Here is a 20,151-nt window from a genome sequence, read left to right as displayed (position 1 = left end):
TGCATAATTATTTACTGCAAAAATAATCTGACTCAAGTGCGTGGAGTTATTGTTATGATTCATGGCCACATGTTTTACATATTGTAAATAAATGTTTTATATAAATTTTGATTACTTATACGTTCATCCAAAGGCGTATTTAACGTATTTTCTGCACCTTTCCTTCAAATTAAACTCTGTATCCTTCATAAGAACCATTGTTTTCAGCATTTATTAATCCTTTTTGGTATATTAAATCAATTGGATTAATTGTGGTAAATCTTATTTGGGAGTAAGAATGCAACTTTAATTAAAGCTTTTTTTTTGTTGGAGTAAGCCATTTTTTTCGTAAATATCTGACAAATAATCAGATCGCAGTTGTTCGTATTTACCTTCCAAAATTAATGATTTAAAGGCACCATTTCGATCCAGAAATTGTTAAAATTCTCAATACGGTAAGGTTTGGTCATGGGTCTTGAACGCGAAACATCGCATGTACGACCCCAACGCATGTGCCAGTTTATTTTAAAATCTCTCCATGGATGACAAAGATACAATCCGGACAAGTCCAACTTAAATGTGTTTGCATATAATGCACCAGTAAATTGTAACCACGCCCCCCAGGTCTGTGAAATAGCGGGGACTTTGACTTCCGGTCCAGTTAATCCCGGGTAAAATTTCCGCCCTGCGGGAACAAAATGCTGGTGAAGTCCTCGCCAAATGCCCCCGCACCCGGGGATACCTATGTTAGGCAAAACACGACCCATTTTCCCCGCGATCCCCGTCATACCCCCGGATCTGGGGCCCGTGGTTACAATTGACTGGTGCATAAGCATTATTCCAGAATGATCAAACACTAAGTGTGACGTTGATGTTTGAGTAGCGCCTTGGTCTTGCACGCGACACGTCGTCTTCACATACCGAACACATGTGCCAGGCTTGTAATTTTTTTAAAATCTTTGCCATTTTATTGTTTTTTTCTTTCTACTTGTCAAGTTTGTAATGTACTTTAGAAAACAAGTTGTGTCTTTTCAAAAGAAATAAAACCATATGATGCGTGAGAACTTTGGTTAAGTGCACTTGTAAAGGTTAATATGACTTCACCAGAGTGTGAGAATATCTTTATAGGTTTTAACAATTTGCTGTTTACAACACGATTATTCAGGGGCGTCGCTTGGCTGAAAATGATGAGTAGGTCGAGTTCAAAATGGAAGTTGTTTGTATGTTATATATGTTGTAAGTTGTAACCACAGTGTTATGTTACGATACAAATCATCGTCGAATACCCCCTATACACACTATGCTATGCTTCGTTGCGTACCGTGGGCAATTTGAATAGGAAAATCCCGTAATAATGAACAATTAATGAGGCAGTTTAATTGGTTCCGCAAGGGACCAGATGCTCTACGGTTTAAAAATGTTTTGCCGATTACCGGAGTTGAACCGGGTCCGCCTTCTCAATAACGGAAGAAAGTACCGTGGTTGCCGACGATGGATATAAATCTGATTCTTTTTATTTTGTATCTAGATATCTTTGTCAAAAACGTGTAGGGCGTGGCCTTTATGGGCTAAAGAAAGCTACGCCCATGTTACAAAACATTGTACACATTACGCAGCTCTTGTGCACGATTCTTTTTCAATTGTTCGAAAATCTGATTCAATTATTGTTGTATTATGATGCATCTTCAACAGATCAGCTGAAAAGGTCTTATATTACCTCACGCTGTGTAGCATGTGCCTGTTATCATGTAACGTTATATGTAACATGTGTCTAGTATCTAATGACGCCATGTATCTATCATGTAGGCGTCGATCCATTTGCCTTTAAAGCTGCACTCTCACAGATTGAAAGTTTTGACATCTTTTTTTATTTCTTGTCTTGGGACGAGCCAATTTTTACGAAAATGCATGGAAACCAGTAATATAAGACTGCTGACAAAAATTAGATCGCAGATTTTCATATTTCCGTACAAAAAATAATAGCGGACGTTTTTAAGAAAAATGCTATATAAAACATCATTTTTTGAACTTAAATATAAAAATCTCAAAAGTTCAAAAATTGATTTTTTATGCATTTAGGCCATAAAACATTAATTTCTCGTAACGAAACAAATCGTCGTCGAATACCCCGGATACAAACTACGCTATGCTTCGTTCTGGAATACTCCCGATACGTACTACGCTATGCTTCGTTTTGGAATACTCCCGATACACACAACGCTATGTTTCGTTCTGGAATACTCCCGATACACACAATGCTATGCTTCATACGTACTACGCTTAGCTTCGTTGTGGAATACACCCGATACGTACTACGCTTTGCTCCGTTCTGGAATACTCCCGATACACACTACGGTATGCTTCGTTGTGGAATACCCCCGATACGTACTACGCTATGCTTCGTTGTGGAATACCCCCGCTACACACTACGCTGAGCTTCGCTGTGTACCGTGGGCAATTTAGCTAGGAAAATCTCGTAATCATGAATAATTATTGAGGCAGTTTCATTGGTTCCGCAAAGAACCAGATACTTTACGGTTGAAACAATATTTATGGTTAAAGCCATAAAACATAAATTTTCAAACTGATATATGAAAACATGCGGTGTGATTTTTGCCAGCAATCTTTTATCATTGGTTTGCAGATATTTACGCAAAAAATTGCTCTTTCCAAGACAAAAAATAAAAAAGTTGTCAAAATGTCCAATTTTTGAAAGTGCAGCTTTAAAGCTGCCTTCTGAAATATTGACTGTTGTTTTCTTTTCTTGTTATTCCAATGTCAGAAGCACATGTGCATTATGATGACAGGATGAAAAACTGGTCGTGTCACGGGTTTTAAAAGTAGTAGTAGTAAAAGTAATGTCCGGAATACACGGTTAGTCACGAAGTCTTAGTCGACTATGAAGCAATGTTGTTATAACTATAAGTTGTCCAACGCTCACTTCGAAAGTATCCAAGTAAAACAGCATACAAGTTTTAAGTGTTGTATTTGATTGTGATAATAATGAAAACAGTGGTAACAATTCCTTTTCACTAGTTTAAAATGTTCATATATTTTGTAATTTTGATAGGAAATCCTAACAGAGGTGTATCCTCGACGCTTGTCAAAACCAGAATAATGTTTTATCAGTATCTTTTGGTGAGTATCTACCACGTGACTGTCACAAGGCTATTAATAAGTTAATATTACATAACTTTTTTCCATGCTGGACCGCCGCATTTAGAAATAAGACGTTTTAACAACAAAATGCGCTTAGGGCGATATGCATTAAAGATAAATATCTAAAGCATGTACTTGTAACGTGGTGGATACGTAACGAACAAAAGAACATTGTAAAATTAATATGCAATGTACATTTGAATATTGCAAAATATATATGTATTCTTATAAAATAAAATTCAGTGACTAAAATGCTACAAGTAAATTATTGCAAATAATTGGCGTTGTAGCAATTATAAATGGCTTTAATATGCCACTGAAGTTTGTTTTCCAATGTGTTGCGTAGTCTTAATACTAGTTACACACCAGAGCATTCAATTCGGAACTCTTCGGCCATTTTCCATCGAAAATAACCGTTTAACGTAAATGGACGGTTTTTAATATCAGAAATATTTAATTATTTATGCAATAAAACACTTCACTGGCAATCAATTTAAGCATAGTAATACAAAATACACATAAAAAACTATCAATTCATTAATACTATTACTTAACATTTTACGAACTACTTCTACTGAATAACCTGCGGTCAAATCGGGTAGAACACCGTATCTGGAATAACCAGCGGTCAAGTCGGGTAGATCACCCGTATCCGAAATAGCCGGCCGTCAAGCCCGGTAGATCACCCGTATCCGGAATAGCCTGCCGTCAAGTCGGGTAGAACACCCGTATCCGGAAAATATCCGGAATAACCTGCCGTCAAGTCGGGTAGAACACCCGTATCCGGAATAACCTGCCGTCGAGTCGGGTAGAACACATGTATCCGAAATAGCCTGCAGTCAAGTCGGGTAGAACACCCGTATCCGGAATAACCCGTCGTCAAGTCGGGTAGAACACCCGTATCCGAAATAACCTGCCGTCAAGTCGGGTAGAACACCCGTATCCGAAATAACCCGCCGTCAAGTCGGGTAGAACACCCGTATTCGGAAAAGCCCGCCGTCAAGTCGGGTAGAACACCCGTATCCGGAATAACCCGCCGTCAAGTCGGGTAGAACACCCGTATCCGGAATAACCCGCAGTCAAGTCCGGTAGAACACCCGTATTCGGAATAACCTGCCGTCAAGTCGGGTAGAACACCTGTATCAGGAATAACCTGTCGCCTGGTGGGGAAGAACACCTGTATCCGGAATAACCTGTCGCCAGGTGGGGAAGAACAGTTGTCGTCAGAACATTGAAGAGAACCACAATGCTGTAACACAACAGACACATAATTTATCAAATTATTTTATTCGCTATCAATTAAAGTTTATGTTGGGGTTACCGTTTTGAAAAGGTCAATGGAAAAAAACGTTCACTGTGGGATTACACCGGCTCAAGTCAAGTCAAAGTTATTTTGTAAAGAAAGGCCTTGGCCCATAAAACATTATACAACATACCAGAAATCAAAACAATCAATTTACTTGAAATAGATTTAAGAATTTTTGATATCATTTATACCATTGTACCAAGAATATATACGTATTATTTTGTTTTTATCTTGCTAACGATTTTCTCACATCATTGAAATGGTAAATGGCTCACATATTTCAAACCCCACGTATGTCCCAAAATTTTCAATTAAGCGTGAACACCCCCAAAATAATGTCAGTGTATTGATAAATAATTGGGTTATCGCCTTGGCACGGTCAGAAAGCGCTCCGATCTATGTGATCACAACCCCACTCACGTCCCAATATTTCATATTAATTGTGAATACCACATAAATACTGACAGTTTATTGATACATATTTGGGTTACCGCCTTGACACGGTCAGGGAACACTCTGATATAAGTGATCATAACCCCACTCACGTCCCAAAATTTTGAACTAATTGTGAAGTCTACATAATTTAAACTGCCAGTTTATTGCAAATTGTTTGGGTTAAACCGGTGTAAGATATACCAACCTCACTCCTGCCGCAACAGTTTAATAGAGAGTGAGGTCACCATACAAATACTGCCAGTTTCTTGATAAATATTGGGGTAACCTTGTTTAAAAGATACCATACATATAAATTTCAGTTTATTGATAAATATTGGATTTCCATTTTAGCACAGTCATTGCAAACTCTGAGGTTAAACCGGTCTAAGTGATCACAACCTCACTAATGTCTCAACAGTTTCAAAGGAGCTGTACTCCGTATGATAAAATAGCGGGAAAGAAAAGAAAATTGTCGAAAACTGTCATAAACTTGGCATCGATGTGTACAATGCATTGAAACTGAAGTACCACATAGTTTACAATTTATTTAAGTTTAGCAGTTATTTCGTATTTTTCCATTAAAAAGATTGCTGGGTATGTCTACCAGGTAGAATTAATTCCTTATGCGTGATTGGCTAGTCGGCTTTATTACGTGATATTACCGAGGTAGGTGTATAGCTTAATTATGTCGCTCATATAGAGTAAGCCGTTGTAGCTCAGTGGATTCGACGTTGGACAGCAATTTTGGCGACACGGGTTCGAACCCGGTCTCCGACACATTTTTTTTACATTTTGGTACTGTTTTTTTTACAATTATGATATCAAAGCGTAACACATTCTATTAGATAATTGTCCTGAGATTCGTTACAGAAAAAAACATTTTTTGGTGCCAATCTGGTGTACAGTCCCTTTTAACAAGACATGAATATACCATAAATAACTCTGCAAGTTCATTGATAAATATTGGCGTTAAACTTTAAGGTCAAAACGGTCTATGTGATCACAACACCATTCGTGTTCCAAAAGTTTTATAGAAGCGTGAAGATACCACAAAAACCTTGCCAGTTTTAAAATAAACAATGAGGTTACCACCTTTGCACAACCAGTGAAAACTCGGGGGTTAAAACCGGACTAAGTGATCACTCACGTAATGTTTTTACTAAATCGTGAATACTTCACAATATTTACGCCTCAACATTCCTTAAATGAACTGCGTTTTGGCAATTGCGGTTACCAATCGATGGACGCAGAATCTTCGGATATGTTCGGATCGCAATTCATCGCATAATAATATACATGAAAATGATTTATCTTGTTATTGTTTGTATTGTGTCAACATTTTAGAAAGTGTTAATTTATATTATGTTTAATGCATTTTTACCATAAGTGTTCCAATTTTACGTTTAAAAGTATTTTCAAGTGGTTGATCTTTTCCATCGTTATTGTGACGTCATTTGATAAAATGTTTCCGGTTACAGTAGAATCGTTCTAATTACAGAATGATAAGAAGGGATTACTGAAAGGTTTTCTTAAATGAAATGAAGTATTTTTTTTATTAACAATTCTTGAATGCAAGATTAAACTATTGGTGTAAATATAAGTAATGAATTGCCGGGTTGATATCATTATCGGGGATATGACATCAATCCCGCAATTAATTCCTTAAATTAACACTGCCAGTTTATTGAAAATATTGAGAAATTGCCACATTGGTACAGTCAGAGGTCAAGCTCTGAGGTTAAACCGGTTTAGGTCTTAGATAGATGTTGCCGGTTTAAAGCAGCACTCTCACAGATCGAACAGATTTTTATGTTTAAGTTAAAAACTACGATGTTTTATGCATTTTTCTTTAACCGTTAGTAACGGTTTAAGCCATAAAACATTAATTTTTGAACGGAAATATGAAAATCTGCGATCTGATTTTTTGTCAGCAAATTTATACTATTAGTTTGCAGATATTTATGCTAAATAATGCTCTTTCCAAGACAAAAAATAAAAAAAAGTTATACAAATGGTATATCTGTGAGAGTGCAGCTTTAAGGTCCCATACTAGTATTGGTTTTAGTTCAATTCCGTTTAATACGAAAACTTATTTTGTGCACAATAATTGATCTTTTTCAAATTCAGATCATGAAAAAATGACTAAAGAAAATAAGTTTTGAGGATATAGAAATAAAAACCTATGCCTAGAATTTCAAACTAAAGTAATCCATATTTATGTAGGTTGGAATGATAATCGCTCTAAGCCTGGCTTGTCTTTTATAAATTAATTATTTTATTTTAATTGTGTATTTTTTCTGACCGTAGTTATCGGGATTTAACAATATAAACTATCTTTAAAGGAATTGGGAACAATACCCTTAAAAATTCAATATTGACATTATGAATTAATAATTGAAAATTTAAGTTTCGAATCTTCTTAAAGAACCCTAGTAAAAATATCTTTTGTAATTTAATTCGTTTAAGGAAAATATTTCTTTATTGAGGTCACGTTTAAAAGAGTATTTTCAGTTTAAATTATGAGTATTGATAAAATTATTCACTCTTTCCATTGTAATTGGCCTTATTATTTAAACTAATAAATTGGGCAATTAAAATGAATGTCCTCTACAATCTTGATAGTTGAAATATGGAAACTTAATATCAATGTTATTATGAACATTTTGAGGCTTCGTTTGTCATTTTTTTTCCTCAATTTATTGAAGTTAAAGATTAAAGAAACTGATATCCCGAGGGGGAAATCATCCAGTACATTATTACAGAAGAAAAGAGAAAAATGTTTTCGTTTTTGTACTATTAGAAATGCGTACTTTTTGATAAACCAAGGATGTGAATAATCTTTATAAATTAGGCTATTGATACTAGGCATTGAGTTTAAAGATTTTCAGCGGATTTCATGGATTCCACTATCAGTGACTTTATAATTCGAACGATTAGCTTCAAACATTCACCATAATTTATGGAACTTCTTTTCAGAGGTAAATACCAAACACAGAACTATCTGTGTTCATCTATCAGTACAAAATATAAGTTTGAAAAAAGACGTGACCGCCATAAAAATAGTGAAAACTGTGTTTAAATGTATGATATCTTTTTAATTTTGCGTGGATTGATAACTGTTTCATTAACGACAATAACAGTTTAAAGAAAGCACAAGCTGGGCAATTTATGATATCATTTTAATTTTGTCTGGATTAATAACAGTTTAAGTGACGAAAAAACTGTTTAAGGAAGAACATGGTTGGCATTTTTTGATACCATTTTAATTTTGCATGGATGGATAACAATTTCATTGACGACAAAAACAGTTCAAGAAAGAACAGGGCTTGTATAATGAAATCAAGTTGCTCCCTGCTGAACTGATTAAAACTGTAACCAACTCATCCGCCAAATTCAGGAACTCGATGGATATTAAAGTGCGTATTGCTATGAAAAGTCTTCAAACCTCTTGAAAACAAATGTTGCATTGATCTCCGGACTAGAAGGGTATCACTATGCAAACAGCCATATTAAAAACAACGGATTAGGCAGCCAAAGGTAGCCCGGATTACGCCTGAATCCTATCAGGGAGTCGTCTTGCGGGACTTTGGAGAAACGTTTAACGTTAAATTGTGAACAGACCTTTTGGTCTGATATGAGAGCCTTCCGATCCTTGAGTAAATTTCAGCAAAACAAGGCGATTATCATAATGCGTTTGATATATTGACGCAAAGAGCATTAAATTCGCAAGGTTATACTACAATGCAATTTGAATGACACTTAAGTGCGATCTGTCGGTAATTTTCTGATATAATTTTTAACCAAAATAGGATTTAATCTACCATATTATAAAAATGGTGTCATTTTGGAAAACCGTGAATCATGTTTCCTTTGTGTGAATGCGCATAAGGTTGACGGTAACTTTCATAAATTAGTTAAAGAAGAATTTTTAAAATGATTGAAGATTCGGAAGTACACGTATACCCATAAAATAAAGTTGTTATTTTCGCAAAACGGAATGGAATAACACATACAAATATTAATTTGTGGATTAACAAGTCTTGAAAACGAATTGTGTGATTTGAATAAATCTAACTCGTAATATCATCCATACAATTTAGATATAAGAGTCTTCGTTCAGTTATTCTCCAAAATGGATATAAATTTACCTCTTGCGCCACCGGTGAACAATACCCTTCAGATGTCGCTGCACAACAAGCTGGATGCCATGGCTTACGAGAAAATTAAAGTGGCAAACACCCAGTTGAACTCGAGACGCGCCTTACAGGAGAAAATCATTGACAAACACAGGAAGGATATTGAAAAGTTTCATGCAAATGAAACTCAGCGTCTTCGCAGAGAAATGAAAAAAGTCCGCGAAAAGAAACCTGACTACGTTCACGAGGAATATGACGCAAGAAATTCTCGGGCACGCGCAGAAGCTGTGAGGCCTCGATCGCTAAGCGAGAGCAATAGTAACCTTAGTTATTGCCGACGATTTTACGCGCATCATTACGATGTACGTGACGACACAAAGAAAACTGAACCTGACCATCACTGCAAGAAGGAGAGTGAAAATGACTTCTTCAACTTGAAATTCAGGCTTTATTACGTCAATATGATGAACAATGCAGTAGAACACACAAAACTGCGCCACGAAAACCCAGAAGATCTTGGTTTGGAAAACGCTTATAAGGATGTGTGGGGAAACGCCTTCTCGCCCAGAGAGCTAACAAATGGAGATCTGGGTTACCACACACAGACAAGTGTGGACGACAGTGAGCCTGAAGATGTGTTTGCAAAGAGTCACGACAGTTTCAAACGGGACTACGCAAATATCAAGCTAAAACACTCAAGTCTTCAATCCTTTGATGAAAGTACCCAACAGAGTTCATCACCCGACAACCACATGACGCCTAATTCTTTGAATAGTGCGGCTGTAAAGCAAAAACGTCTTATACGACGTCACACTGACCGAACCAGACGTCGACGTCGCACGAGTACTGTGTCGGATACACAGTCGGAAAACATCGAGGTGACGCAAAGAAGGTCGAAAATGGCGTTTGAGAAAATATTTAATGGTCTCCTTTGATGTTGATGACCACCAAGGATCGTTCTCATACAAGTTTAAAATCAAACGGGTCTGTGGGACGAACAATATTAAGAAGAATCGTATATTTTAGCCATAAAAGATAATTTTCGAACTGAAATATGAAAATCTGCTATCTGATCCTTTGTCAGCAGGCTTATATCATTGGTTTGCAGATATTTATGCAGAAATTGGCTCATTCCAAGACACAAAATAAACAAAAGTTGTCAAAACGGTAAATCTGTGAAAGTTCAGCTTTAAAGTTCCGAATGTTTTTAATCTCTCCATTTTTAAAATATTGAGAATTTTCTCGAGATGTGTTGCCAGATTAGGAAGCACTTATTTCCAAATTGTGCAGCAAAAACGACCAGGCAATGACAAAAGATATCCGAATGATTTACGATGTATATATATATATATGTTTCTAATATACAGCCATGGTTGTTGTCCGTGGACTTAATATCCTTAGAATCCAACCTATTTTTTTCAGCCAATCAAATTGCAAATAAGCAATAAGCAAATATTAGGCTTTATCATTATTATAAGCATTTCAATTTCCGCGCGTGTTTAAAAGTCCAGCTACTGCCACTCATTCAATACACATTCCCTGCGTTATTGGCATTGGTCAGCCAATGACGTTGTGTGCTAAGTCATATAGATGACCTGAAGTAAAATCTTAATGATCATAAAGAGCTAATTCATTAAGTTCACTCCGCCACTTCCTAACCATCATGAATTTACTTCATGTCATCTAACTACAGTGAACACTCGCTATGTCGAAGTCGTAAGGTCCTCGGGAAATTCTTCGAGATAACAAACATTCGATAGAACCGAAATACAAAACATGTCTGACTAAACCCAAAATATACGAAAAAGTTCGACATAATTGGAACATCGACATAATAGAGTTCAACATAACGAGTTTCGACTGTATTACCTTTTCACTAGACACGTTTACTGTCAATTTCCTTCATTGTTTATAGTCATGTTAGATAAATTATGTATTAATTTATTAACTTCAATTTTTATAGTACATGAACTTTCATATTGCATAGAAATGTATGGTTATAGTAATAAAAATATAGTAATAAAAATATGATTATTTACTGTCTTGTCAATTGTTTTCTTATATCATTTGAACTGAAGTTTCATTTCAAGTCAGGACTATTTTTTGTTTGTTTGTAACATCCCCAAACTTATTAGACAGGGTAGTTAGGCTCTTTTTTAAATATATCTTAATACATGTATGTCAAGATCAATTTCTTGCAAATAGCGCTACGAAAATGAATGTGTTTATGGCGGGAAGCACTTTTTTAAAAACAACAATAGTCGGCGGTTCTTATTCTAAAGCTAGGGTCGGGTTACCCGAAACAAACTCTTTTTTGGTAGGTTAGGTTATTTCACATACATGGCCTTATCGATAAATTAAGATGAGACCAAATAGATAATGAAGTATTGTATCCCTTTTATACTGATATTTGTCATTTAACTTCTTTCATACGAAAAATCAGATCTCTGATAACTTTTAATGTTCATAAGCGAACGATATTATTCCATTTGGGATTGAGAGCTGTATATTTTTTATTCGCGCAGATTTTTTTTCTAAAAGAGCGAAAGTTTCCTGATACATGTAGTTGTTCCTAAAAGAGCGCACCTTTTCTGATAGTTGTTTTTTTAAAGTGTGCACCTTTGCTTCTCTTTGAAAATCTCTAAGAGTCAATATCGTGTTGTTGTTATTTCTCATTTATTTCGAACATAGATAATATAATAATTGTATGATAATCTCAAATACATTATAAATCGAAAACATATCTATATTGTCTCATATTTTCAGAATATCAAAAACTAATCACGCATGCGCAAAAAACAAAAAACACACACACGCACACACATACGCACACACACACGCACACACGCACACACATACGCACACTCACACTTCCCCTTCACTTATTGATGATTTTACAATATGTGGTTGTGTAAAAAAGGCAAAAAGGGGAATCTATACTATTTATATGCATTCTGGTTCTGTAAACAATCGGTATCTTAATTATTTTATTTATTTTAAATTTGATAAGGATACCGAAAAATGCTATTTCTTTCGTTATAACGATATTAATCGATCGTTGTTTAATAAAGTCATTTAAGGCACTCCATAGTCGTTTAACTTTCTCACTGTCCCAAAATAAGTGTTCTATTGTCTCGATTTTTATGCTACAAAAAATAACATAAGTTAGAATTTTTTATTCTACATTTATGCAAATATGTATTTGTGGGTATTATTCTTAGTAAGAATTTATATAGAAAACTTCGTAATGATGTATCATTCGAGCTTATATAAATTGTATTATATATTTTTTTCTATCCGATATTTTCTATATTCGGGAATATTAGTTTCCATTTAGTTTCTGATGATGGCTTGATTTTGTTTTTTTTTGTTGAGTCGAATATAGAAACTTATTTGTTTGTTTCGATTCCTTTATTTTATCTTTAATTTTTTGGGGTCTGATTGATATTCTCGGATTTAATGGGCAGTGTCGTGTTTTTGCTAAACAAAAAGATATTTTGTACATACTTAAAATCCCGTTTAATTGTCTGTCGTAGCAGTATTAAGATTATTGAACTTGGAAAAATGTAATCAAAAGTTAAATCATGCAGAAATATCTATAGTCCACCCTTTGCCTTTTCATTTTTTTATCGAATATTTCAAAATCCACAATTTTTCATTTGTTTTCCGTTGGAAGCGGTTTTAAATGTCATTTATAATTGTCATAATTCTACTGCTGGGAGGCAGAAGTGGTTAAGCAACATATAATATATATATTTTTTTAGGGCAACCCCACGTTGACCCTTAAAGGTCAGACGCCACTGAATAAATTTCCTATATATACAATAGTCAATTGACCAATTTGCACGCCATACAACACTGATTTCTAGCTCTTCAAGACCTCAAACACTATATGTGGGGAGGAAGTTCCACTTGTGTACTAAACATTAAACAACGTAAGAAAAAAGTAACGTTTTTTATAAGAAAAATAAAATTGAACGTAACCACTGTGTATTCGGTAAAATGTCCATATCCGGTGTACGAGTCGAACAATGCGGTGGAAATAAAAACAAAAAGTAGATCAAGTAGTGTCAGCATGTTCAGCCGTAGCCAATGGTCTAAGATGGTAAAACCCTACTTTGATTCACTCTCATGTGTTAATCAAAAGTTAAGATGAATCTGAAACATAACGGAAGATTATGTTAAAAGATGCACTCTTATTCCCAAATAAGATTTGCAACAATTAATATAATTGTTTAAATAGATTTGGATGGAGTCAGGGCAAGAAAATTGCATGTTAATACATTGTACTTTCCAATGCAAGAACTGTTTGTTTATTCAAGTAAATAAAGCAATCCCCACACCAAGGAACTGCATTATTGCTTAACCAGCTCAATTGACATCATGAGGTGGAGTTCAAATTGCTGCAATTAAAGGCACATCTAGATATCAGAATTATTCAAACTTCAAACTTAAGCAATCTTATTATAGTTATATGAACTTCTTTTGCGAAATGAAAGCTTTTTTAGATTTACAAGGACGGGTGAAAAGTATTTGCCAAATGTACTGCAACACCTGATACATGTTGCCTAGGAATCAAACAAATTCTAGGCACTCCAAATGTTACAGTACTATTCAATTCGGAGTGCCTGAAAAGAATTCTACATTCAACGTCTTTTTTCTGTACGACACATTGGACCAGGAGAATCATGAACCTACAACCTTTTGCAACTATTGAGATAGGGAGATATCAGGACAGTGACAGAGGACAATACAAGAATGGCCAACCGTTGCATCTATTGAGATAGGGAGATATCAGGACAGTGACAGAGGACAATACAAGAATGGTCAACCGTTGCAACTATTGAGATAGGGAGCTATCAGGACAGTGACAGAGGACAATACAAGAATGGCCAACCTTTTGCAACTATTGAGATAGGGAGATATCAGGACAGTGACAGAGGACAATACAAGAATGGTCAACCGTTGCATCTATTGAGATAGGGAGATATCAGGACAGTGACAGAGGACAATACAAGAATGGTCAACCTTTGCAACTATTGAGATAGGGAGCTATCAGGACAGTGACAGAGGACAATACAAGAATGGCCAACCGTTGCAACTATTGAGATAGGGAGATATCAGGACAGTGACAGAGGACAATACAAGAATGGTCAACCTTTGCAACTATTGAGATAGGGAGCTATCAGGACAGTGACAGAGGACAATACAAGAATGGCCAACCTTTTGCAACTATTGAGATAGGGAGATATCAGGACAGTGACAGAGGACAATACAAGAATGGTCAACCGTTGCAACTATTGAGATAGGGAGATATCAGGACAGTGGCAGAGGACAATACAAGAATGGTCAACCGTTGCAACTATTGAGATAGGGAGATATCAGGACAGTGACAGAGGACAATCCAAGAATGGCCAACCGTTGCATCTATTGAGATAGGGAGCTATCAGGACAGTGACAGAGGACAATACAAGAATACAAGAATGGCCAACCGTTGCAACTATTGAGATAGGGAGATATCAGGACAGTGACAGAGGACAATACAAGAATGGCCAACCGTTGCATTTACTGAGCCCTCTAATGCATACAAATTAAGACGGAGAAAATAATTCTTCATTTTTCCAAACTACTTCCTTAGCATTTTGTATGTAGTCTGACAAACATGTAGTTGTCTTTTACATAGATTGTTCAAAGTTACAATAGCCCTGTGGTTTAAAGATGCTCTGTCCAAGGGGTAACAGGTTTTGTATATAATAGGGTTATAAGTACTGAGTTTTGATCCAGGAGGTTGTATTCGACTCAAGTAGATTTTTTTCAGATTCGGATTTCACAAGGCGCAAGCCGAGTAAAATCAAAATCTACAAAAATCCACAAGAGTCGAATATGACATTCCGCCATATCCGGATCAAACCCAGTACTAATAACCCTTTTATTATATACATTACTGGTTAGATCACTTAGAAGCCACATCTTTGCATAATAAATGTCATTTTAAGGATGCACTCATTGGTTTAATGACGTCAATTTAACATTGCGCAACATACTTGTTATGACGTGATGTCACAAGAGTGGTATACATGTATGGCCGTATTGCACTGGAGCGGAATATGGGTTAAAGTAGTTTGTGATATGCATTGCATGTGGATTGACGATGGGTATATGATAAAGGATATTATTATGTTTGGTATTCCATCCTCACTAGCAGTGTGATGAACTACTGACACCATGTTATGAAATTTGATGTTCAGTGTATTTAAAGAAATTTCAATATTTCATACTTTAAAAGCGATATTCATCTCATCTTAGTCTACACAACTTACTTTTCTATGTACAAAAGTCTGCAGCAGTAATAAGAATAGCATTAGACAGAAGGCAGAGCCTAATATTCAACAGCAGCACTTAGTTATATGAATTGAATACCAAGCACAAATTAAGAGGGAGAAAAAAATCTTCACTTTTCAAATAAAAACTACTTCCTAATAGCATTGTGTATGCAGTCTGACATACGTGTACAATGTAGATGTCTTTTACAAAGATTGTTCAAATTATGGCCCAGTGGTTTTCAGACAATAATGTATATATGCTAAGATCAATGGCACACAAAGATATTGTTTTACAAACTAGACCTCGTACTAATTATATGAAAGCATCGTTTACATATTACAGCAGAATTGTTTGGAATAATATACCTTTGGAAATACGAGAATCAAAAAACTTTAATACGTATAAAATAAAGGTCAAACAGTACCTCATAGGAAACTTGTGATTATACAAATTGTGATGTTTTATTCATAATTATATTTAACTGAGAGTATCTGTCTAATATTGATTCAACATCATCATCATGTCATCATATGCATCATTATCGTCAGCATCAACAGCATACTTATAATCATCATCATCATCGTCATCGTTGTTAGCATCGTCTTCATGTTTGTCTTATGATTATTTGCCATATTTTCATTCTGTTTCAGAGGGCCATATCGAAAATAAGATTCTGTAGTTTTGTACATGATCTTAATATGTCACCTTCTTAAAATAAAGATATTATTATTATATTATTATTATTATGTTTAAAGCTCCCCTAAAAAAGGGGTGACAGGTTTTCAATATAGGATATAATTACATCATTGAAAATCTTCTCTAAAACAATAAAAAAGTATGTGTGTACTTTGGTTAACATACGCCAATCTCGTAAATTAATTTGTATAAGTCCGATTTTACGACTTTGAGAAATTCAAAAGAACTATGACTTAATCTGATTAAACGCTTTACCCTCGCCCCCCACACACACTTAACGAGAATTTTCAAATTTCCTTTGCAGCTTGCAAGCAGTTTTAGTCTAAAGTTTAAGCTAGCCCATTAAACAGTGACCCCTTGTGTTGTGAACCGATTTTGTTCAATGCTTAGAACATAGTTGTCAACATTCCCCTAAATAAAGCCCTAGTCCATCATGGCTTTCAGCACGTTGATTCTTGTATGTTAGGAGTGCGACAGGTAGAATGTTTATCGCCATTCCTTTTCTCATTATATCTAAATGACTTAGAAGAAATGCTTTCACTTGATAGGTATGGATGGATTGAGATGTATATGTTCAAAATATGCTTGCTATTATATGCAGATGATATTGTTTTATTTTCTCAAACACCAGATGGCTTGCAAAAAGGTATTGGTATTTTACTGGAGTATTGCAATACATGGAAAATGAAAGTAAATGTAGGAAAAACAAAGGTTATGGTTTTTGAGAAAATCAGGATTATTGCCCATGAATCTAAATATTGATTCTAATGGTGAAATCGTAGAAATTGCTAATGCATTCAGCTATTTAGGTATTGTTTTACAGCCGGTGGCTCATCTAATCAGACCCAGATAACACTTGCAGGTCAGTCAAGGAAGGCAATTTTTTAAAAATAATAAATATTTATACAATTTTACAAATATAAGTTTAAAACATAGATTAGAATTATTTGATAAGCTAGTAATACCTATTTTAAATTATGTCTGTGAGTTCTGGGGTTTTCACACGGCTACTAATATTGAGCGTGTTCATACACAGTACTGTAAAAATATTTTAGGCGTCAAAAGATCAACCCAAAATAATTTTGTATATGGAGAGCTTGGTAGAGTTCCTTTAATTCTTGGTAGATGTTTTAGAATTATTGGTTTAAATTAATAGAATCTCAGGATCATAAGTATGTGAACATTGTATATGAAATACTAAGAAATGACATAAAATTGTTTCCAAATAAAAAAAATTGGGCAAGCCTTTTACGTGACATGTTATCATCTTTAGGATTGTATGATGTTTGGTTTTTTCAAGGTGTTGGAAATAAACAACTGTTTTTAAACTCAGTTAAGCAAAGACTAAACGATAACTTTATACAAAAATGGAGTTCTGACTTGATATTTTCCACAAACTACTAACTTTAAGCTTACAGCCCAAAGTAACATACATTATAAACTTGTACATAATATAAACTTATCCGGTAAAATAAAATCAAAATCAATCATAATGTATAAACGAAATAAATTCATAACATTTGCTTATAATGCGGAAAAAGGGAAAGTTAGTCGAGAAAAGTGTCCTCTTTTTATACTGACGCATTTCCAAGCCCTTATAGACAAAACAACATACATAATTTTCTAATAATAATTTCATTTTCGCTCGAAGTTCGATGAATTTTTGAATGTTTGGATTGCGCCAAGTATATCGCCTAATATATACAAGTCTTAATTCATGGTATAATGGGCATTCTAAGCGAAAATGGAATTCATTTCTTGGTATTACTTCAAGTAATGTATGTAATAATAGTTTGTGTTATGTGCCAATTCATTATAATATAAGCATTATAGTATAAATGGTGTGACGTTGAACTTTAATTTTGACTACAAAAAACAGTTGTGGCATTCCATACGTCAAGGTGTTTAACATACAATACATGTATCTAATAGAGAAACGAAGAGGAGACCGTGGATGTTAAATAATGGTTTTCTAAAAATTAGAGTCTTTTGGTAACCAAGGCGTCATATGTATTGATATCTAAAGTACCCGTGGCAAAAACTGTGGTTCGGAATAGAATACGACTGTAAGCATTCGCTAGGCCATTTTTAAAATAGCTAACCTTAAAAAGTCATAAAAGCCACACTGTCTTCTGATTTTAAGGGCTCTTAACTAAATAGTTACGGGTAAAAAGTGATTTATGTGGGTAATATGACCTTTTTACATATCATCCGCGTTTTCAAATGTCTATGACAGAGAGAAATTGAAATTTGTAGATAACATCTTTATATTCGAAATTGTATATTCCAACTGTCGCCTCTCTCTGTTAGTTATAAAATAAAGTGATCATTAGAGATACGTGAATCATAACTTAAAAAGGTAATGTTTTCCTTAGTTCTTAATTGAGATAAAGGGAAAAGCTATCTTTTCTCGAAGTCATGATGGTGTTAAATCTAGTCACTGACTTAAATTAGAACGTGTTTTTATACAAATAGCAATTCTTTAAGATTAAACAAATTACTTATTGGATACTGGTAGACAATCTCAGTAGATGTAGGTTATAATCTACAGGACGTTAGAAGAAAGAAGAAGTAGCGAGAAAAGCGATGATGATTTTACCATGACTCTATCTTTGAGCCTAAAAAATACATTTGGTTCGGGTTACCCGACCCGACCTTCGGAATAGGCGCCGACCCTACCGTTTTTATAGTCACTTTGTATTATTTTTTATTAATATCTGATAACAAGATTGTAACCATGTATATTATAGTGAAAGCGTACATATACTAAATGACTTGTGGGTCCTAAAGATTTACAGTGATCAACTATCATCTCATAAGGTAGAAATACCACGTTTTCTGCACCTTTCTTTCTAATCAAACACGGTATCCTTCATGAGAAACATTGTTTTCGATATTCATTCATCCTTTTTGGTGAATTAAAACGATTGTATTACTTTTTGTACATCCTATTTGGGAATAAGAGTGCTTCTTTAAGCGTTATTTGGTATGTAGTTTAAAAATTTAACGCTTTATACAGTATACATGTATTACTTAAACACCTTTCCGGTTAGCACAGTGGTTAGCGCGTCAGTGGTTGTCCGGTAAGCGCAGTGGTTAGCTAACTTCCCGTCCTAACTTCATGTCAACTTTAAACTAAATTAAAAAAAAACTATAACAAGAACGAAGTAAATAAATAACATGAACTTTTATACTCACACATTAATAGGATCAGTTAAACACATTGATGAAGAAAGAGTAAAATCAACAAACTTTATTTACACCGATTCTATATGCAACGTATTCATGCATTTAATTTAGATCTATAAAGGTTTCCTTATATATGGACTCATACAGTTGTGTAATTTCCAACACGAGCCATTATGACGCTTCGGCTATTTTCGTAGTGTTGTTCTCGTTTTCCAGCGACCTTCAGTAGGCCATGGCTTAATAAAGTCTGTCATCGACCAAGAAAAAAACATCCCCAGTAGACAAAAGAAGATTTGAACACTGATCTGCTTACAAGCGCTATGAAAATATTTACATTAGTTTAAATCACCGGAGATGTCAATATTTTACATTTAGACCTAATAGTGTTTTAGGAAGCGGTGAATAGAGGTTAGTATCGGTTTCAGATTGAATAAACACTACTTGATGGGCAAACTTGCTTGCCAGGAGAAGCCGTAGAACAGGCAAAAGCATGATGAAGATGTTTGTTATTGCAATGACTTATGAATAACACAACGATGACCTCTTATCCAGGTTTATGCGCCAGTCAATTGTAACCACGCCCAGGTCCGGAGAATAGCGGGGACTTTGACTTTCGGTCCAGCCAAGCCCGGGTAAAATCCCCATCCTGCGGGGACGAACTGATAGTAAAATCCCCGCCGTGGTTACAATTGACTGATGCATTACGTATACTTATAAAAACATAATTGTTTGCCATTGATGGCTTTTCCGTTGAATAAAAAAACGACAGACATTATCCCATGGCTAAATCGCTAAATGTGTATTCTTTTAACTACATTTGCTCGATTTAATACATTGACAGTAATTGTGAGTTCAAAACTACATTTTTGCGAAAAAAAATCAAAATCGGTTGACTATTTTATAAAGGAATTTATTGAAATATGTAAA

The sequence above is a fragment of the Mya arenaria genome, chromosome 9 (assembly GCF_026914265.1).
Source record: "Mya arenaria isolate MELC-2E11 chromosome 9, ASM2691426v1".
NCBI classification, from domain to species: domain Eukaryota; kingdom Metazoa; phylum Mollusca; class Bivalvia; order Myida; family Myidae; genus Mya; species Mya arenaria.
This window is presented reverse-complemented; position numbering follows the sequence as displayed.